This window comes from Neoarius graeffei, chromosome 24 (genome assembly GCF_027579695.1).
Source record: "Neoarius graeffei isolate fNeoGra1 chromosome 24, fNeoGra1.pri, whole genome shotgun sequence".
NCBI lineage: Eukaryota > Metazoa > Chordata > Actinopteri > Siluriformes > Ariidae > Neoarius > Neoarius graeffei.
Genome location: NC_083592.1, coordinates 9,504,685 through 9,529,201, shown reverse-complemented (window position 1 = coordinate 9,529,201; position 24,517 = coordinate 9,504,685). Strand labels below are relative to the sequence as shown.

The 24,517-nt window shown below is 43.1% G+C and overlaps 1 protein-coding gene across 1 annotated transcript in view; it reads left to right on the top strand.

Annotated features, from left to right (window-relative positions):
• Nucleotides 1–3,283: 3,283 nt before the first annotated feature.
• The window catches only part of arvcfb (ARVCF delta catenin family member b), a 192,955-nt gene continuing 171,721 nt past the window's right edge, over nt 3,284–24,517 (top strand). The window contains exon 1 of the mRNA XM_060908052.1: nt 3,284–3,351. The gene's annotated coding sequence lies outside the window, so the exon portion shown is untranslated. The remainder of the gene's footprint in view (nt 3,352–24,517) is intronic.

The window sequence follows — 24,517 nt, the reverse complement described above, 5'->3', positions numbered from 1 at the left end:
GAAGGTCAGGAGCTCCTGCCATGTTGGCTGTGAAGTATGTACTGGGAGGAAGCTTTTCAGTGTTTTTATTGCTCCACTCGCACTGAAACTTGGCCTCTCGTTGGACGTACTTCATTAATGAGTTATAAATCGGGCCAGCGTGCTAAACTTCTTCCCCTGGAGGATTAAGCAGGTCTGCGTTAACACAGCCCACACTTCTGGAGCTTAATGATGATCACCAAGACCGTGTTAATTCGACACTTCCATCATTTTTTTTTTTTTTTTATACAGTAGCCCGACTACCTCATGTCAACACAGGCACTCTCGTCATGACCCGTAGGTCTCGGTTCCATCATACTGGAGGAGTGTGTTTAAGTTCTATCGAGGATGGGTTTTATCAGCGAAAGTGAGAGTGATCACCACCCCTCCTCCATCTGCTAAACACAGCCTTGGATGTTTCGCTGCAAAGTGTCTCTACTAAAGTAACGCCGACTAAATTAAATCCTGTGACGTGAGAACATTAATCCTGCCTCGGCTCTCACCACACACGCGCTTAAGCTTTTGGCTCACATTCATTAGCCTGCTGCACTCCACAGTGTGTATGTGTGTGTGTGTGTGGGGTTTAGTCCAAGCTCATGGGGTCACTTCCTGCTTTTCATACATTATACAACATTATGATCCAAATGTCTTTTAAAAGTACTTTTTCAGTGGCTTGCATAAATATTCACCCGCCTTGAACTTTTCCAAAGTGAAGCATGGTGGTGGAAGCATCACGTTAAGCATTATCCTTTGGTAACCCCTCATTGTTTCTTGCCAGACTCGCTGAATTTTTGGTAGCTGGTCTCTTCAGCAGTCACGTTTGCGTGATTTTTATTTTTTAATAACTGATTTAATGAGGTTCTCCAGGATATTATGGGATTTTTGTGGAAGCCAAGGCTTAATAGTTTGAGAAGTGGCTTTGGGACCAAAAGATTGCTGGTTCAATTCCCTGGACCAGCAGAAATGGCTGAAGCGCCCTTGAGCAAGGCACCTAACCACTAACTGCTCCCCAGGCTGCTCTGGGTACGTTGTACGTCGCTCTGGATAAGCGCGTCTGCTCAATGCCCTGTAATGTAACATAAAACCCTGATTTGCTGCTTTTCCAGAGATTCGTCCTGGACTTGATTTGATCTCGTCATGGTTTTGACGTTTAGACGTTCTCCGGCACTCTCTGGGTTTCTTCCAGGAACAGGTTTGATGAAGGACTTCTTTCTTTGTTTGCATCGTTGAATCTTTAATGACGGACGGACGGCAAGCAAAGGAAGCCATACTCATTTTGAATAGGACCGGTTTCATCTGTCGTATGGAATATACAGTGGTGCTTGAAAGTTTGTGAACCCTTTAGAATTTTCTGTATTTCTGCATATGACTCTAAAACATCAGATTTTCACACAAGTCCTCAAAGTAGATAAAGAGAACCCAGTTAAACAAATGAGACAAAAATATTATACTCGGTCATTTATTTATTGAGGAAAATGATCCAATATTCCATATCTGTGAGTGGCAAAAGTATGTGACCCTTTGCTTTCAGTATCTGGTGTGACCCCCTTGTGCAGCAATAACTGCAACTAAGCATTTGCGGTAACTGTTGATCAGTCCTGCACACCGGCTTGGAGGAATTTTAGCCCGTTCCTCCGTACAGAACAGCTTCAGCTCTGGGATGTTGGTGGGTTTCCTCACATGAACTGCTCGCTTCAGGTCCTTCCACAACATTTCCATTGGATTAAGGTCAGGACTTTGACTTGGCCATTCCAAAACATTACCTTTATTCTTCTTTAACCATTCTTTGGTAGAACGACTTGTGTGCTTAGGGTCGTTGTCTTGCTGCATAACCCGCCCTCTCTTGAGATTCAGTTCATGGACAGATGTCCTGACATTTTCCTTTAGAATTCTCTGGTATAATTCAGAATTCATTGTTCCATCAATGATGGCAAGCCGTCCTGGCCCAGATGCAGCAAAACAGGCCCAAACCATGATACTACCACCACCATGTTTCACAGATGAGATAAGGTTCTTATGCTGGAATGCAGTGTTTTCCTTTCTCCAAACATAATGCTTCTCATTTAAACCAAAAAGTTCTATTTTGGTCTCATCCGTCCACAAAACATTTTTCCAATAGCCTTCTGGCTTGTCCACGTGATCTTTAGCAAACTGCAGACGAGCAGCAATGTTCTTTTTGGAGAGCAGTGGCTTTCTCCTTGCAACCCTGCCATGCACACCATTTGTTGTTCAGTGTTCTCCTGATGGTGGACTCATGAACATTAACATCAGCCAGTGTGAGAGAGGCCTTCAGTTGCTTAGAAGTTACCCTGGGGTCCTTTGTGACCTCGCCGACTATTACACGCCTTGCTCTTGGAGTGATCTTTGTTGGTCGACCATTCCTGGGGAGGGTAACAATGGTATTGAATTTCCTCCATTTGTGCACAATCTGTCTGGCTGTGGATTGGTGGAGTCCAAACTCTTTAGAGATGGATTTGTAACCTTTTCCAGCCTGATGAGCATCAACAACGCTTTTTCTGAGGTCCTCAGAAATCTCCTTTGTTCATGCCATGATACACTTCCTACAAACATGTGTTGTGAAGATCAGACTTTGATAGATCCCTGTTCTTTAAATAAAACAGGGTGCCCACTCTCACCTGATTGTCATCCCATTGATTGAAAACACCTGACTCTAATTTCACCTTCAAATTAACTGCTAATCCTAGAGGTTCACATACTTTTGCCACTCACAGATCTGTAATATTGGATCATTTTCCTCAATAAATAAATGACCGAGTATAATATTTTTGTCTCATTTGTTTAACTGGGTTCTTTTTATCTACTTTTAGGACTTGTGTGAAAATCTGATGAAGTTTTAGGTCATATTTATGCAGAAAAATAAATTCTAAAGGGTTCACAGACTTTCAAGCACCACTGTAATTGGTCGTAAATTGACTTCGTATTTTTGCAACTTGTAAAAACTAACATTTTGGACCATTCTGTACCAAACAATGTATTGTTTCAAAAGTTTGGAATCTCACCGATGCGTTTCAGATGCGAGTGTCCATGAGGGTAATAATGACTAAACCCGGAGACTTGTGCCGCAGTCAGTGTGTGTATGAAGGATGTTGGATTAATTGAGGTGAACTAGGACTCTGACCCAACACCACTCCGTTTTGTTTTCATTAGCACAAGAAAGACAAAAGCTCATCTTCCCCTTGAGATGCCTGATGTAACCTGATTGACCTGTGTGTGTGTGTGTGTTTTAGCTGTGTCGTGTTCGATCAGAGGCTCTGTGCAGATGGCTCTAATGAGGATCTGAGCTTTTGTAGAGGCGTTTCTCTTCAGACGGAGGTGAGTGGGATTTATTCTGGATGATTGCTCTTTTGTTTCCGTTTGTCCCCCATAATCACGTCAATACTTTCATTAGTTCAGGTTAAGTTCCTCAGGTGAGTCTCTGGAGCTCTGAGGGATTTAATTAACATCAGTTGTAGCGGTGCAGAACTTTCCCTGAAGATATTACGTTCTGATGTGAAATGGTGGGCGTTTATATGTGTATTACGTAGGGAATAAAACACTCGAGGGATAGCGGTAATACTACCACCATGAAGTTGATTTGTTTTCCAGTAACGGCTCGTCCTGGACTGTTTTGTTCCTCTTCTACTGCAACATGAGTGGTTACTGTAAGGAAAAAAAAAATAACACGGGAGAATAAACACATTATTCTCAAAACTGCTGTTCGAGAACATTCATCAGAACGTTCTGACCTTCTGATCCAGCATCCTGTGTCTGATTAATACACACATTTCTGCAGTGCTGCTTCTGTCCTTTGGCTTAGTTTAGGATCACACCTCTACAATCTCTTTCTCACTCACGTTTGCTTCATGCGGGTGAGTCGATTCAGAGTCAAAATGTTGATTTGCTGTAATTCGCTTCATGCAGGTGAGTCGATTCAGAGTCAAAATGCTTTTTTGTGATGGTTTGCTTTGTACAAGTGAGTCAATTCAGTCAAAATGCTTTTTTTTTTTTGCTGTAGTTCACTTCATGCAGGTGAGTCGATTCAGAGTCGAAATGCTTTTTTGCTGTAGTTCGCTTCGTACGGGTGAGTCGATTCAGAGTCAAAATGCTTTTTTGCTGTAGTTCGCTTCGTACGGGTGAGTCAATTCAGAGTCAATGCTTTTTGTGATCGTTCGCTTCGTACAGGTGAGTCGATTCAGTGTCTGCTTTTTTTTTGCTGTAGTTCGCTTCGTAAAAGTGAGTCAATTCAGTCAAAATGCTTTTTTGCTGTAGTTCAGTTCATGCAGGCGAGTTGATTCAGAGAAATGCTTTTTGTGATCGTTCGCTTTGTACAGGTGAGTCGATTCAGAGTCGAAATGCTTTTTTGCTGTAGGTCGATTCAGAGTCAAAATGCTTTTTGTGATGTTCGCTTTGTACAGGTGAGTCGATTCAGAGTCAAAATGCTTTTTTGCTGTAGTTCGCTTCATATGGGTGAGTCGATTCAGAGTCAAAATGCTTTTTGTGATCGTTTGCTTCGTACAGGTGAGTCGATTCAGAGTCGAAATGCTTTTTTGCTGTAGTTTGCTTCATATGGGTGAGTCGATTCAGAGTCAAAATGCTTTTTGTGATCGTTTGCTTCACACAGGTGAGTCGATTCAGAGTCGAAATGCTTTTTTGCTGTAGTTTGCTTCATATGGGTGAGTCGATTCAGAGTCAAAATGCTTTTTGTGATCGTTCGCTTCGCACAGGTGAGTCGATTCAGAGTCGAAATGCTTTTTTGCTGTAGTTCGCTTCGTACGGGTGAGTCGATTCAGAGTCGAAATGCTTTTTTGCTGTAGTTCGCTTCGTACAGGTGAGTCGATTCAGAGTCGAAATGCTTTTTTGCTGTAGTTTGCTTCATATGGGTGAGTCGATTCAGAGTCAAAATGCTTTTTGTGATCGTTTGCTTCACACAGGTGAGTCGATTCAGAGTCGAAATGCTTTTTTGCTGTAGTTTGCTTCATATGGGTGAGTCGATTCAGAGTCAAAATGCTTTTTGTGATCGTTCGCTTCGCACAGGTGAGTCGATTCAGAGTCGAAATGCTTTTTTGCTGTAGTTCGCTTCGTACGGGTGAGTCGATTCAGAGTCAAAATGCTTTTTTGCTGTAGTTCGCTTCGTACAGGTGAGTCGATTCAGAGTCAAAATGCTTATTTGTGATGGTTCACTTCATGCAGGTGAGTTGACGGAGTCAAAATGCTTATTTCCCCCTCTCATATTTTGCTTCATTCAGGCGAGTCAATTCAGAGTTGAATTTTCCAGTAACACCACCTCCTGGAGTGTTTTCCTGTTACACAACAACATGAGCTGTTGCTATGGTAACGATAATTTGATTAGAACTAACACGTTAATTATTTTCAAAGCTGCCGTTTTAGTTTTGATCAAAACCTCCTGACCAATCAGAGTGGAGAATTCAACTGTGGTGTGGAATAACAAGTAAAATATTTCAAATGTTCCATTTCAATTATGTTCACGTTATTGTCGCGCAGAAGAGCCATACTCGTATTCCATATTCCATTAAGAAGCCGCTCCCTTGCTTGTGCGTCGGTGTTAAACACATTTGTGTCGTGACAGGAAGTCAATGAGCGCTTGGTAAACACCATGAAAATGCTGGTTTCATCTGCAGCTCTGTTTTATTGTCTCTGCAATCTCATTGGCTGCTGATTCAGAGCACTACTTGTACTTAAGAGGCCCTCGTGGCTGCTCATGAGGCTGTTATGAGCGTTTAAACTGTCTGTGCTCGCCAAATCAGACGCATCACTACTATTAGAGGCAAACAAATGCCTCGATCGTTCATCTCGTTCATTTCACTCTGTAAAACCGCAGCATGAGCGCCATTAGCAGTTCAGGCCACTGGATGACTGGGAGATGCAAAAGATGGAGCCAATAGTCGCTTATTGAATCGCTGGAACGAATAAAGATTATCGTGAGAAAGTACTAGAGAGATCAATTGACTTTATTATTATTATTATTATTATTATTATTATTATTATTATTATTATTATGCCTTGCTTTGGAAGACAAACAAGTCCAGGCTGAAGGGGTAATTGTTTATCCATAACGCCATCTTAAGTGTCTCCATCAGATTAGTTGTATGATGAGAAAAGAAAAGAACAGTAGCTTGAGGAAATCGATATGTGCTCTCGTCCAGATTCACTGTGGACGCAGCTTCATAACCGTGATCACGGCTGGCTTTGCATTTCTAACAAGGCTGGAATCGATCAGCCGAACGGGCCCGGATATTTATTTATTTATTAAATAAATTATTAAATTTCCATTTAATAAGTTGCATCACTCACTAGAGCTTCCAGAACTGAAAAAAAATATACTTTTTCCCTGCCACCAGCTGTCCATGTTATTCTCCCGCCCCCAGTTTATCGATCTAATAAACCTCCTGTATCATTTATACGTCTGGTCCAGCTTTTATTCAAGAGCACTGCATCTAATATTCTACTGTACAGCTCTGATAAAAATTTAATATTTGACTCTGGTGGCGTTACCATCGCTCTTAAGCTATGACTCGATGTTGAAAAAGGGCATTTTATAATCGGCGCGCGCGCGCGCACACACATCCTAACACATCTAGATCCGTTATCTTTACAAGAACCGTAGTTTCATGGAAATGGTTCCGTATTAAAGCTGAGTCTCCAGGTCACCACCACAAGAACAGCTTCCACTCTGTGACCTGTATTCTTTGGTGTCTTTCAGTGTTTATTCATAATTACAACGTAATGATGAATGTGTCAAGTTTAAAGTGCTGATGACACGAACATGACTCTATGCAATTTCTTAAATAAACTATACAACATGGCAAACATGTTAGATTTCTGTTATAATTACGTGAAAAGAAGCTGTTGTTACGCAAATATCCAACTTTTAATTGCACAGCGCAAGAAAACTGGGTCCGTGGCTCGCGGCCATGTTGTGACGTCAGTGGGAGAACACGCTGCGGTTCACTGGCTGTTCTACTCTGGTTCTACTCAATGGAAATGGCGCATGAAAACGCCGGTGAACTCTCTAGTGCTAGCTCTTCCTCTTCTGGGAGTCTAGAATTGTGTTGATCTCTTCCGAATAGAATCTGATAGCCTACCCTCTTTACCCTTTGCCTCTCGTTGCTAGGCGGCAGTTACATGAAAGCCGCAAGCTTTCACAAGCAAATACATGACTGATATCACGACGACTTTGATTACATTTATGATCATCATGTAGAATCTATAGCTCTACGTACCTTTATCTTATGTCGTTTCACAACACATGTTCTGACAGGAGGACTGTCTTTGGATCCGGCATAGCTACGAGTAGACCCCCTCCGGAATACTGGCAGTGTTGCCAGATTGGGAGGTTTTCCCGCCCAGTTGGGTGGTTTCAAGTGCATTTTGGTGGGTTTTGAACATATTTTGGGCTGGAAAACGTCAGCAGTATCTGGCAACAGATCTGGCAACAGATACTGCTGACGTTTTCCAGCCCAAAATATGTTCAAAACCCACCAAAATGCACTTGAAACCACTCAACTGGGCGGGAAACCTCCCAATCTGGCAACACTGTGTAGGCACTGCTGATGGTAGTAACACACGTTTGTGCTGAACTGAACACCCAAGAGATTCCTTTAAGCTGGGAAGGGTGTCAAAACAATCCAAATCGAAGTGTTCAGAGCACAGGACGGATGTTGGTGAGGGCTCCCACTTGTCACGAGTGCGCCTGACTTGCTTCACCCACTTCACATGCAGCTCGGGATCTCTGGGAAACTTGAATAAACTTACCCCATCCTTGTGGGTTTTGGAGCAAAAGCCGGCAACACAACGCGAAGGCATAATAACTAATATATATATATATATATATATATATATATATATTTGTATAATGTATAATAATAATGATAAACTGAACACCTGCCGCATCAACAACAAACTGGTAAGTTAGGAAGAAGGTTCTTTCGCTGACGTCATATAGCTCCTCCTCCTCTTTCGTCTCCTGGGTGCTGCAGCCCCGTCAAATTTGCCCAAATAGCCACGTTTTTTATCATAACTTGTAAAATAGGCGCCTTCGTGAATTAATATATGGATCATCGGGAATTACTTTTTGTTATAAAACATCGCCAAAGATGTCAAAAATGTGTCATCAGCACTTGAAGTTGAAGGATTTATGCCACGAGTGTGTGTGCGTGATGAATATAAGCACGCTCATTAGTAGATTATTATCCAGCTGCATCGAGACCTTGCAAAAGAGAGGTTCTGTCTGACACTTTATGCAAATATTATTTACATGCTGCTAATTAAGTGCTGTATTCCAAGCTCTTCGTTAGGCATAACATGTTTGTTCATCATAGTGCGCTTTCACACCTGCTAGTGTGTTTGGTTTCAGAGTGCATGTAATTAAATTAATAAAAAAGTTTAGCATCTCAACTCTACAAATAAACACTGCATCCCCGAAACAGACAGCGTGTTTGATTCACTTATTGAAAGCGAGTTGCTTCAGAGTTGAATCACTTTTCATTTGAGTTCACTTCTTGAAGGTTGTGAGATTCAGAGTCGAGTCACTTTCTCATGAGAGTTCAACTCCTGCAGGTGATTCAATTCAGAGATGAATCGCTTTCTTGTCAGAGTTCACTTCCTGAAGGTTATCTGATGCAGAGTCAAATCGCTTTCTTAAAAGATTTTACTTAATGCAGATGATTCAGTTCAGAGATGAATCACTTTTTTGTCAGAGTTCGCTTTGTGCAGGTGATTTGATTCAGAGATGAATCACTTTTCCGTCGGTGTTCACTTTGTGCAGGTGACTCAATTCAGAGATGAATCGCTTTCTTGTCAGAGTTCACTTCCTGAAGGTTATTTGATGCAGAGTCAAATCACTTTCTTACAAGATTTTACTTACTGCAGGTGATTCAATTCAGAGATGAATCGCTTTATGCTTATATACCATATTTATACTTGCACTGAATTCTGCTCATACTGCCATTTATTTATATTTATACTGATAATTACTATAATGTCAGACTGCTGTTCCCGTTTACATTGTTCATGTCATTCGTCACATTTATATTTATGCCGTTAATTCTGTTCACACTGCCACATTTGCACTTTCTGGATTGCCACGGTCTTGTCTTTTCTTAGATAGCTTTAGCTTGTGTGTGTGTGTGTGTGTGTAACCCCCCCTCCCCCCTTTTTTCCTTTTTATAGTTTATATCTTGTACCTATATTTTATATTTGATGTTTATTACTGTTTGCACTGCGGATAAGAGGGAAACGCAGTTTCAATTCTCTGTATGTCCTGCACATATGGCGTTATTGACAATAAAGTTGACTTGAACTTGAACTTTCTTGTCAAAGTTCACTTCCTGAAGGTTATTTGATTCAGATTCAAATCACTTTCTTACAATATTTTACTTGCTGCAGATGATTCAGTTCAGAGATGAATCACTTTTCCGTCGGTGTTCACTTTGTGCAGGTGATTCAATTCAGAGATTAATTGCTTTCTTGTCAGAGTTCACTTCCTGAAGGTTATTTGATTCAGTGTCAAATTACTTTCTCGCAAGATTTTACTTGCTGCAGATGATTCAGTTCAGAGATGAATCACTTTTTCGTCAGGGTTCATTTTGTGCAGGTGATTTGATTCAGAGATGAGTCGCTTTCCTGTCAGAGTTCACTTCCTGAAGGTTATTTGATGCAGAGTCGAATCACTTTCTCATGAGAGTTCAACTCCTGCAGGTGATTCAATTCAGAGATTAATCGCTTTCTTGTCAAAGTTCACTTCCTGAAGGTTATTTGATTCAGAGTCAAATTACTTTCTCGCAAGATTTTACTTACGGCAGGTGATTTCAATTCCGAGATGAATCACTTTTTTGTCAGAGTTCACTTTAGGGGTGTTCACACGGCAACTTTTACTCCGGTGTCGCACCAGGGCTGCCCCGGTAGAGCGTTCACACGGTACAAAGTTATACCGGTGTAGCCCCTGAAAGCTGCTTAAACCAGTGCAAATCTAACCCTGCTCGGGAGGTGGTTTAAGAAATTTATTCCAGAGTAAATGCGAGTTTGCGGGGCAGCACCGATATAAAATGGGACGTCTGAACGCTACAGGGGTAGACTCGCTACGCGCGAGGAGAGCTGATTACATACGGGCATTGCATAATTTGCATCCTGGTATTTTGCGCTTCCAAAATGGCGAATATCAACAACAACAGAACTGCGTGTCTTCCAGTGTTGCCAGATTGGGCGGTTTTAAGTGCATTTTGGCAGATTTGAACATATTTTGGGCTGGAAAACGTCAGGAGTATCTGGCAACCCTGGTGTCTTCATCCACGTTGTTTTCCCGGCGCTTGGTGATGCCATGACAACCGGGAAAAGGAAGTACATTTTCACGCATTTCATTTCCGCATTATTACTATCGTATAGCACGGTCGCAAAAACTGCCGTGTGAACGCAAGGGCGGCTGCACCGGTGCTAACACGCTTCTCTCTAGTAAGCAGGTTTGTGACGTGTGAACGCTCCGCAAAATTTACACCGGTGTAAGATATATCGCAACAAAATACATCGGTGCAGCATCGATGCAAATATGTGCCGTGTGAACACCCCTTTTGTGCAGGTGATTTTGATTCAGAGTCGAATTGCTTTCTCACTACAGTCGACGCTCCCAACAGTTCACTTTGCTCAGAAGCTCTTGTACCCGAGAGTTATTGTTGTGTCGTCACTTGCCTGAAGAACTGAACTGAGTTCAGTTACTACTTTGCCGGAGATCGACGTTAGTACTTGTCTCATTCTGTGGCTTCATGTATTTTTTTTTTTTTAAATCCAGTTTCTCCAACTTTTAAGATGACTCTAAGTTTGTGTGGATGGTGGTGTAGGTTGTGTGATCTTTAGTTTTTGTAACAGTGATGCCAGCCAGACCCTTAAGTACCATTCGGCTCTTGAGTAACACACAAAAAAAATCCAGCTGAATCTTTTGTGACTGGACGGGAAGCCATGAGGGGGAAAAACAATTTTTTTACAAAGGTATGAAAACCTTGCAAGCAAGCAGCGCAAGACCAAGGCACCGTCTTGTCTAATTTGTAACAGTCAAGGCTTTCTGATAATACGGCTCGGCATTGAAGGCACAGGATTTTTTTTTTTTTTTTTTGTGCTAATGGGCTCACTCGAGCTCGTCAAGGTGCAAGATGAATGCTTCATTCAATCGAGTAAATAATGCCCCCTCAGTCACACTCCGCACAAGTCTAACCATTTACTTGATGTGTAACCTGCTGCGAGACTGTTCTTTCCCTCAGGATGCAGCGCACACGCGAATGGCGTCTCAGGGTTACATAACGCAGTCTTACAGGAGCCAGTCATCAGCAGAAGGAGACCCTGCTGTTACCAACACGCGCTTTAGAGGTGAGCGGCCTGGGGGCCCACAAGCGTTCGCATCAGAACACTTAAGAAATCCTTGGCTGTTCTGAGAGGGGGTTCGGGAGATTGGGGGGGGCGCACAGTCGGGGGCTTCAGGAGATGGCGCACACTTTAATTACACAGGAAAGTGTTTTCTAATCAGTCAGGAAGTGCGTGTTGGATGTTCTGAGCGGATTACACACGAGCACTGAAGACCAGAATTGGAGTTTATTTATTTATTTATTTTTTCTTCCTCAGGCTTTTTTTTTTTTGCTGATCAATACAGAAATATGGAAAAGATTTGCTGTTGATTTTATATCGTGGAACATTTTATTAAGCTCCTTTATTTTACAATAAATCCTAGGATTTTCATACAACCATATTTAAATTTTTTTTTTTTTTTTTTTTTTTTAATTATACTTGATCTGTAAGGTGTTTTGTTTTGGGAAGAACAGCGAAGCAGCACACGCCGAAGTGCTTGGCCAGTTTGAGCTCCGCTCTCTTTAAACATGTTTTATGTATGAGAGTGTATTTATAGAGGAGTTTCATTAGGATAATACACACCGAAGTGAGGAGTCCCTTATTTAGGGCGCACTCTGCTCAGAAGCCGTCTGCTTTGTTGTACTGAATTATTTATAGCCTATATAAAACTCGGGGAAATCTTTCTCCTCCTCGCAGTTCGACAACTTTTACTCAGAGTGACGGGGATTAGACCTCGCTTCCTTTTTGGTCCGAGAACTTTTAAGCACTTTTAGCGTGCAATGAAGTCTTCTGGAGATGATGGACATATTCAATAACGGTCGGAATTAAAAAACCAAAACGCTCCATTGCACTTGGGCGCAGAGAGAGAGAGGGAGGGATTCCTAATGTGTCCTAATGCTTTTGTTTGCACGTCAATCTGTCCAACGTGAAATTTTACTCCAGGGGAAATGACACACTGACTAAAGGGCATGTAGCGTCTGAAGAAAGTGAGACACGCCCCAAGGGCGGGGCATTGCATTCTAGAGAGCATTTAATCAGACGAACACAAGCCTGGTCATCAATTAAATATGCAAAAAGATTTCAACTGTCTGTGAAGATTCTCAGTCATCCAGGTCATAGTAAACTGTGGGTGGTAGAAAAGGGGCAACTGGACTTGCCTGAAGATTCTTGAAAACGTTTCACCTCTCATCCAAAAGGCTTCCTCAGTTCTGTCTGACTAATAGGGAGCATCAAATATTTATCCTCTCATAGATCAGAATCAGAATTCTGATGACCAGCTCATCTAAGGTAGCCTGGCTAACGCGACTTCAAAGCTCTCCGAGCTATTGGTCTGGCCAAGATATTCAGCCCAACCGTTTCCCAGAGCCCGTGGTTGACCCGCCTCCCTGAAATGCCTCAGTTTGCTACTGGTCGAAGCCAGAAAAGGCTGTGACGAAGCTTAAACCAATCACATCACTCTTTCCTCTGACGTATGTGACGCGACGGGGCTAACTGGTAGATTAAACTCTTACCGAAGCCGGTCGGGAGCAAGGCGAAAATGTCCTTCCTTTCAATAAATCCCTCCAGGGCTGCTCTTTGCTCCGTTTTCAATCAGAACTTCCCGTTGAATGCTTTCAATACAGCATTCGTGAATGAAGCACTTCCGGCATAGATTCTGTAAACAATCTATGGCTTCCGGTCGCAGTTCTACTACGTCAGTGCCTTGAACACGCCTCTACCCAGGGCCGTTGGAGATGCTCAAAGTTGATTGGCTCCCGATTTTTCGGGAGCTTGGAAGAGCTGTAGATAGCTTGCCTGGCCAGACTAAGCTCGCAACAGGCCCTCGTGTTGCGTCACGCTTAGGATGGGCGGGCCCAGGCTCCATCTAAGGTGTCGTTGAGGCATCATGTTGATGTGGGTCACTGGAGGATGGATGTGAACGGCGAGTCATTAGGGTGATCAAAGGATTCCCCGTTAGGGTGATCAATGGAAAGCTGACTCTCTCTGTCCTCCTGTGAGCCACCGAAAACCGCTGGGTCCTGGCGTACACCCAGCCGTCTGGGAAGAGTGCCCAAGACCGCATTGTAGATGGTTGATAAATGATGTCTTAGGCTACATCCACACGACAACGGCAACGAGATTTTTATTTTTTTTTAAATATCGCGTCCACATGGGCAACGGATCAGTAAAATATCAGGTACATACGGCAACGTGACGCTTGCTGAAAACGATGCAATACACATGCCACACCGCTACGTGCGCTGTAAGACGGTCTCATCGGAGACACCAGAACAATAGAAGTATGACGCATGCGCGGAAGGTTCTTCCCTGTCACTGTCACACGCACACACCTTCTCACTCCCTATCCTATCCCTTTAAATCACGTGCTCGTTTTTGAATGGAGACGCGGAAAGAGGAATGAATGGGGGTAGATGGAAGCTGGTACGCCAACATTCTGATATCCTCCAGAATTCTTTAATGGTCCGGAATAAATTGAATGCTACACGTTGATTGATTACTTTGTTCTTCTACGCCCCTTTTGAGGAATGTATTGTCGGATTTAAACCAACATCTGAAGAGGTGAGATCACTCCTTTTTTTTTTTTTCCTTATTTTTGCTGGCGGGATTGTTTGATTTGTTGACAACTCGCACCGAGTTCGTTACATTTCTACCCGGCATTAAGCACTCAGTCATGTGGTTGTGACGTCATCGTAAACAAATCCGTTCTACTCATCCAGACGACTTCGCAACGGCGCCGTTGCCAGATCTTTCCACTCTGGAACCCGTTCTCAAAAGATTTCGTTTTGGGGCACCCAAAACGCCGGTGCCGTATGGACGCCAGGCCGAAACGATAAACAATTTTATCAGATTCACCTGAATCCGTTGCCGTGTGGACAGGGCCTTAGTCCCCCACCTCTGTTTAGTGATGGCTGTTCCAGGTTGACAAAGATGGCTTCTTTAACTCCTCGCTCATACCAACGATCCTCTCTGGCTAAAATGCGTACGTTACAATCCTGAAATGAGTGTCCTTTGTTGTTAAGATGAATGCAGACCGCCGAGTCCTGGCCTGAGGAGCTGGCTCTCCTGTGTTGAGCCAAGCGCCTGTATAGCGCTTTAAACTAGTTTTGTTGTTAAAAGATGACGTTCTAGCTAAGATATCTCAAAGTGTATTGTGATTGTAATCATTCAGAACGTTTGTCGTATCGTCCCGTCTGCGCCGCGTCACTTCCACTGGGACTGTATGACTGCTCACGTTCGTTTACTCGAAAACAGTCAGTCCACAATGGAATCACTTATCGTCTCGTTTTGTTGCTGCAGACACAGAAATAACGTTCCAGATGAAAGCTTACTACGCGGTTCCTTTGCCTAGCGCTGGGTCCGAGATTGAAATTCATACTCTCGAGATCTAAGTGGGTTATAAAACAGCATAGAGGAACATTAAAATCATTAAAGAAGAGTGTGTGGTGTGATGGGCTGGGATGCAATGCTCCTCTCAGTCCTGATGCGTTTTCATTCCCGGCGTGATGAAAACAAGCAGAGCGGATCGAACAGCCATCTCTCTTCTGCGCCGTATTTTTTATTTTTTTCCCCCCAGACACTATATACTTTTTTTTTTTCTTTCTCCTAGGCATCAGTGTGCTGCCATCACCATGATGCAATCAGCAATAATGTTTTCATCTCCACGGAGATTTCCAAGACGAGTCAGTGCCGCTGGTTGGTGGTGTTTTCGTCCTCCAGTCCTTCACTAGAACACCAAGCGTCCTGACTGGACGTGAGGCGTGAAGAAACTCGTAGCTCTGTCATTAAAAGACCACAGAGGTGTATTTGACGTGCAGCTCTTCCCAGTAGACGGACTCTTTAGCGAGGCGCGTTTTCGCTCCTCGATAACGATCTCCAATGGCGTCTGATGGTCAAGAACCGCACGCTGGTTGTTTTTGCTCACCGAACACCAGTGATGGGAATAACAGCGTTAGAATAAACGGCGTTACTAACGGCGTTACTTTTTTTTTTAGTAACGAGTAATCTAACTAATTACTTTTTACATCGTTATAACGCCGTTCCCGTTACTTACAATAAAATACTATGCGTTACTTTATTAAAGCTGTTCTCATCTGGCACGCTGCTCGTTCAGCCTTTCTTTACTCTGCTTTAGTGTGGGGCGGGGAGACGCGAGACAACAGCACAGTAAGCCAATCAGAGTAGATTTGGACAACATATGTAGGTAGGCCACGCCTACTGCACTACTGCGCGCTCTTTCAATCGGAAGACCCAGCGATGGCGAGCGGTCAGCCCAGCACTGCGCTTTCACATTGGAAATACAGCCAGGACTTTTCATTACTTGAAATAAAAGGCAAAAATGTCTACGTGCAATGCACATTATGTCGAGGAACAAAGCGTTTGTCCTCGTCAGTGGCCAGTAATTAGTAACATAATTTTAATAACTACAAAAATATATTACATTTGATAGATGTCTTATCTCACATTGTCCCACAAAAATATTAATATAGTGTAGATAATGTTACTAACTGGTTCTGTTACTAACTGGTTCTGTTAAGTGTCCATTTCAGTCATTAAACACATTTAACATTCACTTTTATTATGATTACACTAATTGAATTTGATTTTTTTGAGGGGGAACAAAATGTAACGGAATAATTACTTTCCCTGGTAATTAGTTACTTTCATGACAAAGTAACTCCGTTACTAACTCAGTTACTTTTTGGTAAAAGTAACTAGTAACTATAACTAATTACTTTTTGAAAGTAACGTGCCCAACACTGCCGAACACGTGACTGGTTGATATTTTCTCTCCCCGAGCTTCGATTCGTGGATCAAAATCCAAGTTTGACGTGCTCACTGGATGCAGACAGGGAGGCCAAGAATCACCATGCTGCTTTATGTACTAAAAGTCGCTGCTCATGAGATTGATCAAGCCTCCTGAGGTGGCTGGGGTGTTCCATTTGAATACAGTATCTCGTACCGGTGTACAAATAGAGAACGGAGAGGAATAGAAATGATCAGATGGATACTCTATACGGATGATGTAATCCTCCTTCTGCAAATCTGTTCCTGAGGCTGAGAATCGACTTGCAATGGTCAACAACGTGTGTAATCGGTTTGGGTTAACAACATCATGGAAAAAAACCAACAACCCAAGACGCAGGTGTTTAATAATGATGAACTTGCTAGAAAAGCTTAGTGTTGGAGATGAAGCAGTCGAGAACGTTCAGCAATTTGTGTCCCTCAGCCAAGTTATCAGCAGCGATAAAGCTTCACCAGTTATCGTATTGAACGAGTACCGGCGAAGTTTACTGAATTCCGCAGTGTTCTGACCGTTAAAGCCATAAACGTGCAGACTCGTCGGAAGCTACTGGAAAGTTTCGTGTGTTCAAGGTTAACGTACAGGACACAAGCATGGTGGAGGAACGGAAGAGGAAGCGTGAAGTCTGCTGGACCCAGTGTTTGTTTGAGAAGCGGTTGGAAGCGAAATAATCTACTCAAGGAAAACGAAGGTCCAGTCGGGACTCACTGATGGACAGCACCTTAAATACTACTGCTCATATACGTAGAGCTGAGAAGACGTCTGTTCCAAAGAAAACGATGTTCACCAAACCAACCAGGAGCCATTATCGAGATCCGTGGATCAAAATATCAAAACTGCTTGGAAGATCCAGCAGCAGAGGCTACTGTGTGAGGAAAGCCGAGATCAGGACGGCTCGTCGTCGTCATAAATGTTCCATGGTGGTCATCATGTATGTGGAGTCTTATTCAGGAGTTTTGGACAATAAGTAGCGTAATTTATACACCACTCCGATATTTAGCTACGTTTGAAAGAAACCCGTGACGTTTGAATTCATGGCCTCTGACCTGAGAAAGCACCAGATTTACTTCATGGACGTATTCGCTTCTGGGATCTAAAACCCTGACCGCACAGTTCACTGTACTGAAGAGCAAATTACTCCTCACTGTTATCGAGCTAGCTTGTTGCTAACAAAAGACGAACACGGAGGCGTATATGATTTTTCTTCTTACTTTGTAGATCAACAAATTACTCAGATGTCCACAAACGCCAGCGACCGGTGATTTTCTCCGCCTGCGCAGACAGTCTGCGTCGCTACTCGATCCCAGAAAAAAAAAAAAATTGCCTTTCAATGTTCAAGCGATTTAGATCGTTTCCGCTGCCCATAATTTGCTGCAAATCCAATCATTGTCTTCGATTCAGCTCTAGCATGACCTGAAGCGATGCCATATTTGTTGATTTTGATTCTCGTGCTCTGATTGGCTGAGCTGGGATCACATGACCATACCATCGCGTATATAGTTATGCTACAGAGCCAGGCAGTGTAGTACAGAGGGGAACTGAGAGAGCCAGGCGCACGCACACGTCTGTAGACCTGAGAAGACATCTATTCCAAAGAACATGATTGTTCACCAAACCAACCAGGAGCTGTAACAGATCCACGGATCAAAATATCTGACTGAGCAAGCTAAAAGACAATCAAGGGATAAATTCTCCGAGCGAGTACAGAAGCGTACCGTCTCATCTCCATGATGTAGCTAGCGAGTGGTTTGCTAACTCCTCACGCTGGGTTTGAGGTGTTTCATCAGGTTACTGGATGATGTTTTGCAGACGGTTTGCAGTCCGATTGGTTTTGATTGGGTGTGAAATGCATCCGTAAGCATGACCGTGTACCCTGCACTTACACGATGCGTAACAAATCCAATGTTGGTATTAGCCTGGGAAATCCCATGCTGCTTTGCACAATCGTTCCGATCTGAAAAGACAGCATGGAAACTATGGTCTAAAGGCTCGCCTGAGTTAGGGAGCCAGTCAGAGAGCGGGGAGGGGTGGAAAGACAGTGACGCGTACTACTCGACAAACGGAAGCTTGTAGTTTATTTGGGACTGTTTACGGATCACATTTAACATGGCGGCGAGCGATATGAACCAAACTTTCGATCAAGCTTTAGACACTGTTCTGAATAGTTTAGAGCGAAAGTTTGTTTTAAAAAAAGAACAGCGTTTGGCGTTAGTCTTTCTTCGTCGTCTTTGTCGCTCTAACTACATCACCGGGTACAACTGCCGTGATTGGCCATGGGCTACGTATACGCCAAATGATAGACATTCGCAACGTCCAATAAACGGCCGTTGACAATCGTAAACCACACCTCCCCTACGAGAAATTCAATAGGCGGATTCCAGACCATATTTCACTTGTGATATGGTCTGGTGTTAACCAGACTATGTTGGTATCGGAGCATGCGGGTAAATGAGCACGGAATTGGACCGGTACCTGACGCCTGATATCGATGGATCCTGGGTATCTGAATCGTCCTGCGTCACTTCCACAGCTGTATTAACCCGCACCTCTGTATTCACCTGAGGAGATGCAGACTTAAATCTTTGACTCCCTTTCACAGGATTCCTGTCGGCTTATTTATGACTGGTACAACTTTTATGATTCCCCCCCCCCCCCCCGCTCCGAAGGAGGAGGGTGTACTGGTTTGCCTCCGTCTGTCCAAAACACCATTTTTCTCAGCAACCACAAATCATAGCCGCTTGGTACTTGGTACCAAACCTCAGCTTGGGGTTCTATACCGTTTTCAAGTCTGTCGCACATCGACTTCATGTTTACCGACCTCATGTATTTACGATACATATAGTCTGGATTTACAAAATTTTCGTAACACTTTTCTCAGCAACTACAAGTCACACCTGCTTGATATTTGGTACCGAGCTTCAGCTTGGGGTTCTATACGGTGTATACCGTTTTCAGGTCTGTCGCACATTGACTTCTGGTTTACCGACTGGATGTGTTTACGAAACCTATAGGGTGGATTTTTGACGCTATTTCAAGAAGCCGAATGCTATTTCAGAATGAGGTTAACGTACAGTGGTGCTTAAAGGTTTGTGTAGCCTTTAGAATTTTCTATATTTCTGCATAAATATGACCTAAAACATCAGATTTTCGCACAAGTCCTAAAAGTAGATAAAGAGAACTCAGTTAAACTAATGAGACAAAAATGTTATACTTGGTCATTTTTCCTTTTTTTTTTTTTTTTTTTTTTCCCCCCCGGTTGAGAGTACGTTGTGTGCATTCTGGCTGCCGCTTCTCACCAGAGCTTTTTTATTTTATTTTCTCTCCTTTAATTTTAACTTTTCTTTTTTCTGTGTTTGATGTTTGAGTTTTTGTCCACTGGTGGTGGTGTAGCTCCGGTCCCAGTTTTGGGCGTCGGTTCACTGTGGGTGATGCCTGTGCTCCCAGCTATGGACTGCAGTGAGCTCGTTGCTCATTTTAACATCGTGGTTGTCCAGCGCTCTGTGCTTTAATGCTTGGCGTGATGTTCCGAGTGATGTTGCTCGGTGGTGTCGCGGCAGCTGTGCAGGCGGTTTGGGACGTACCAGCGCTCTGCATGGCAGTGCTTCTGTGCTTGCTTTGTGGATCCATGGCGTGGTGTTCGAGTGACATTGCTGGCGGTGTCACGGCGGCTGTGCTGGAGATGTGGGACTTGTTTTTGTGTGCCTTTTGGTGGGACTGTGGCTGCTACACCACTGGAATGATATCCTAACCTCTATTTGGTGGACTTTTTTTTTCTTCTGCCTATTATTGTAAAGCGACCTTGGGTTTTGAGAGAGGCGCTATATGAATTGAGCATTATTATTGAGGAAAATAATCCAATATTACATATCTATGAGTGGCAAAAGTATGTGAGCCTTTGCTTTCAGTATCTGGCGTGACCCCCTTGTGCAGCAATAACTGCAACTAAATGTTTGCGGTAACTGTTGATCAGTCCTGCACACCGGCTTGGAGGAATTTTAGCCCGTTCCTCCGTACAGAACAGCTTCAACTCTGGGATGTTGGTGGGTTTCCTCACATGAACTGCTCGCTTCAGGTCCTTCCACAGCATTTCCATTGGATTAAGGTCAGGACTTTGACTGGGCCATTCCAAAACATTCACTTTATTCTTCTTTAACCATTCTTTGGTAGAACGACTTGTGTGCTTAGGGTTGTTGTCTTGCTGCATGACCCACCTTCTCTTGAGATTCAGTTCATGGACCGATGTCCTAACATTTTCCTTTAGAGTTCGCTGGTATAATTCAGAATTCATTGTTCCATCAATGATGGCAAGCCGTTCTGGCCCAGATGCAGCAAAACAGGCCCAAACCATGATACTACCACCACCATGTTTCACAGATGAGATAAGGTTCTTATGCTGGAATGCAGTGTTTTCCTTTCTCCAAACATAACACTTCTCATTTAAACCAAAAAGTTCTATTTTGGTCTCATCCGTCCACAAAACATTTTTCCAATAGCCTTCTGGCTTGTCCACATGATCTTTAGCAAACTGCAGACGAGCAGCAATGTTCTTTTTGGAGAGCAGTGGCTTTCTCCTTGCAACCCTGCCATGCACACCATTGTTGTTCAGTGTTCTCCTGATGGTGGACTCATGAACATTAACATCAGCCAATGTGAGAGAGGCCTTCAGTTGCTTAGGTTACATCCACACGACAATGGCAATGAGATTTTTTTTTTTTTAAGCGGGTAAAAAAAAATCGCGTCCACATGGGCAATGGATCAGTAAAATATCAGGTACATATGGCAACGCAACGCTTGCTGAAAACGATGCAATACACATGCCACACCTCTACGTGCGCTGTAAGACGGTCCCATCGGAGACACCAGAACAATAGAAGTAGTAGGACGCATGCGCATAAACCCCTTCTACCCGGCATGAAGCACTCACAGGAACAAACACACAACAACAACAAGATGGCTGCGACTACGCGAGGAAATCGTGCCTTCTGTGTGTACAAATTAGTTTTATTAGTGTGCATAGTTTTATATAACTTAACTTTCTTATTGTGTGTGAACATTTTGAAAAGCAGTCTTATCCAGTGAAAAAAGAAATTCAAGAAATGGTTCAGTTACTTGTTTATTTAAAAGAAAAGCTGTATACAGAAGTGAATGCAATGCAGTGGTTCATACAAAACCGTCTGTTGAAGGGTCTTCTGACCCTTTTCCCCGCTGCCTCCATTATAGTCAGGTAACTGTTGCTTTGTGTGGAAGGCTGTACTTTCTGTTCATCAAAGCAGGTGTAAATTGTCTGTCTGGCAGGTGAGTCAGGTTAATGTGTAAACCATTTCAAAAGATTCTTATCCAATAGAAAGCAGGCAAGAAATGGTTTGAGTCACTTGTCTATGTACAACACCCGCACAGTTTACTAAATCCACACGAAAGAATACTATATACAAAAGTGATTGGTACATTAAAAAAGCAGTGAACAGAAGTGACAGACGATGCGCGCGAGAGTGCTGCTTGTTCTAGTCATGTGGTTGTGACGTCATCGTAAGCAGTGGCTTTCTCCTTGCAACCCTGCCATGCACACCGTTGTTCAGTGTTCTCCTGATGGTGGACTCATGAACATTAACATCAGCCAATGTGAGAGGGGCCTTCAGTTGCTTAGAAGTTACCCTGGGGTCCTTTGTGACCTCGCCGACTATTACACGCCTTGATCTTTGTTGGTCGACCGCTCCTGGGGAGGGTAACAATGGTCTTGAATTTCCTCCATTTGTACACAATCTGTCTGACTGTGGATTGATGGAGTCCAAACTCTTTAGAGATGGTTTTGTAACCTTTTCCAGCCTGATGAGCATCAACAACACTTTTTCTGAGGTCCTCAGAAATCTCCTTTGTTCGTGCCATGATACACTTCCACAAACATGTGTTGTGAAGATCAGACTTTGATAGATCCCTGTTCTTTAAATAAAACAGGGCGCCCACTCACACCTGATTGTCATCCCATTGATTGAAAACACCTGACTCTAATTTCACCTTCAAATTAACTGCGAATCCTAGAGGTTCACATACTTTTGCCACTCACAGATATGTAATATTGGATCATTTTCCTCAATAAATAAATGACCGAGTATAATATTTTTGTCTCATTTGTTTAACTGGGTTCTCTTTATCTACTTTTAGGGCTTGTGTGAAAATCTGATGATGTTTTCGGTCATATTTATGCAGAAATCTAGAAAATTCGAAATGGTTCACAAACTTTCAAGCACCACTGTAAGTGAGCAGTAGCTCACAGTTGATCTTGTTTTTAAAAAAAAAAAAGTGTGGGGTTTTTTTTTTGGCTTTTTTTTTTTTTTTTTAAAGAATTTCAATCATGTAGTAAATTGAGGCGGTATATTCCCAGTCTAGCTGTGACATGGTGTTTACTGTGACCTTGTCTAAAGCAGGTAGGAGAGAGAGAGAGAGACGGTGAGCAAACTGGAGGAGCATGACTAATCCCAGGATCTCCTGTCCAATCTGTCTGAGGCGCCGTTTCGTCCTTCATGCCCCGCTGAATAAACGTGCCGTATCTTGCGCAGCATTTTTGCCGATCAAACTATCAGAAATGAACGGCACCTGGAAGACCCTGAGCCTGTTCTGTTAAAATCCCTTCCAATCCCGTGTGTGTGTGTGTGTGTGTGTGTGTGTGTGTGTGTGTGTGTGTGTGTATGAAAGAAAGTGACCCAAGGAGTTTAGGTAGAGGACGGTGAACCTCACAGTGGAACCTCAAAACTTATTCACCTTTCCAGAGCACTGAAACTGGAGACTCCTTCCGTTAAATACGCAGATCCTTGCACCACATCGACACTCGCACGTGGATTTTTAAGCCATTGATGACGAATCTTGTTGAAACAAGCGTGTGTCTGAGCGGATGGAGAAAGTGAATCACCACCTGACCAATCAGAGTCAACGACGTTCTGGTCACACTGCTGTGAGAGAGGCTAAAGCTAGCCGCACACTACGCCGATCCACGCGGTACCGAACCGACCCATTTCAGAGCCGACTCCCGACAGGGCACGCACATATCCCCAACTAACTCACGACTGTTGACGAGTGCAGTCACGATTGAAGCGACACCAAACGAGATTATGCGAACTAAGCATCATCATAAACATTCCGCTAAATATCACGTGACAACTTAATAGCTTTGTGATTGGCTATTGGATATAGTTACTGTTAAATCCAACACTTGAAGATGCTACAGGCTGAATTACAAATGACACAACATGGAATATGTAGCGCACTATCTAGGCTGCATGAGCTATTATTCCCAACCTTAAAGCGATTTGGAATTCAGCCACACAACTTGAGCAGAGTGGCTTTCCAGCCCACTGTGTCTATGGATAAAGCTTCAGTCTATGGAATTACAGTATATACCTGCATTAGGTGCTACCAACACGTATTTCTCGCGCTAGAAATTGTGTTTAATGATGTCACGTGTTATATGCGAAAGATATGATTGGCTATTGCTAGCGACTCTCGCCGATCAGTCTGGCTCCCGATTAGTTTTTCGAATCGGCTGTGAGATGAGTCGGTACTAGGGCTGTAACGATACACCCAACTCACGATTCGATTCGTATCGCGATTTTTGACCCACGATTCGATACGCCCACGATTTTTTTTTTTAAATGTTTTTTTAAAGTAGTAAATTTGACTTAACATTTACTTACTTACATTAACTATTTAATAACAAATAATTCAGACCACTGCAGAGAATGAGTAATATGTATGCAAAAATGAACAAATGTATATCCAAAGACTGTTTTATTTCTCAAAATAATACTGTTGAGCCGGAAGCTCTGTTTTTTCGGTTCTGAAAAAGTCATTTTTCCAAATCGTGTAAATCCGTTAAGATTTTTTTTTTGGGGGGGGTGTGGCTCTCTCACTGTCTCACTCTCATAGGGCCAATGATTTTGTGTGATCGCGGAAAACAGATGGAAATTACGGAATTTTTATAGTGAAACATTGCTCGCGTGTCAAAATGTAACTGCCGCAGAAGGCTTCCGCCCAAGCAGACATGCCTTCAGTGTTGCCAGATATTGCTAACGTTTTCCACCCCAAAATATGTTCAAAACCAGCCAAAAAGCACCTAAACCCGCCCAATCTGGCAACACTGCATGCCTTTCCGGTCAAGTGATTGTGATTGGCTTGTGGCACACCTAGCCAGCCAATGAGCTGCTTGTTTACAGATTCGCTCCCCGCGTCGCAACCAGAATGGCGACCGCTTAAAAGAAATGAATGCTCTGCCAGTGGCGAGCGTGGACGTTGCGTGACTCGCAGAAGATTGTCGCAGGTCGGCGAAAAAACAACTTACTAATAGATATAAAAAATAAA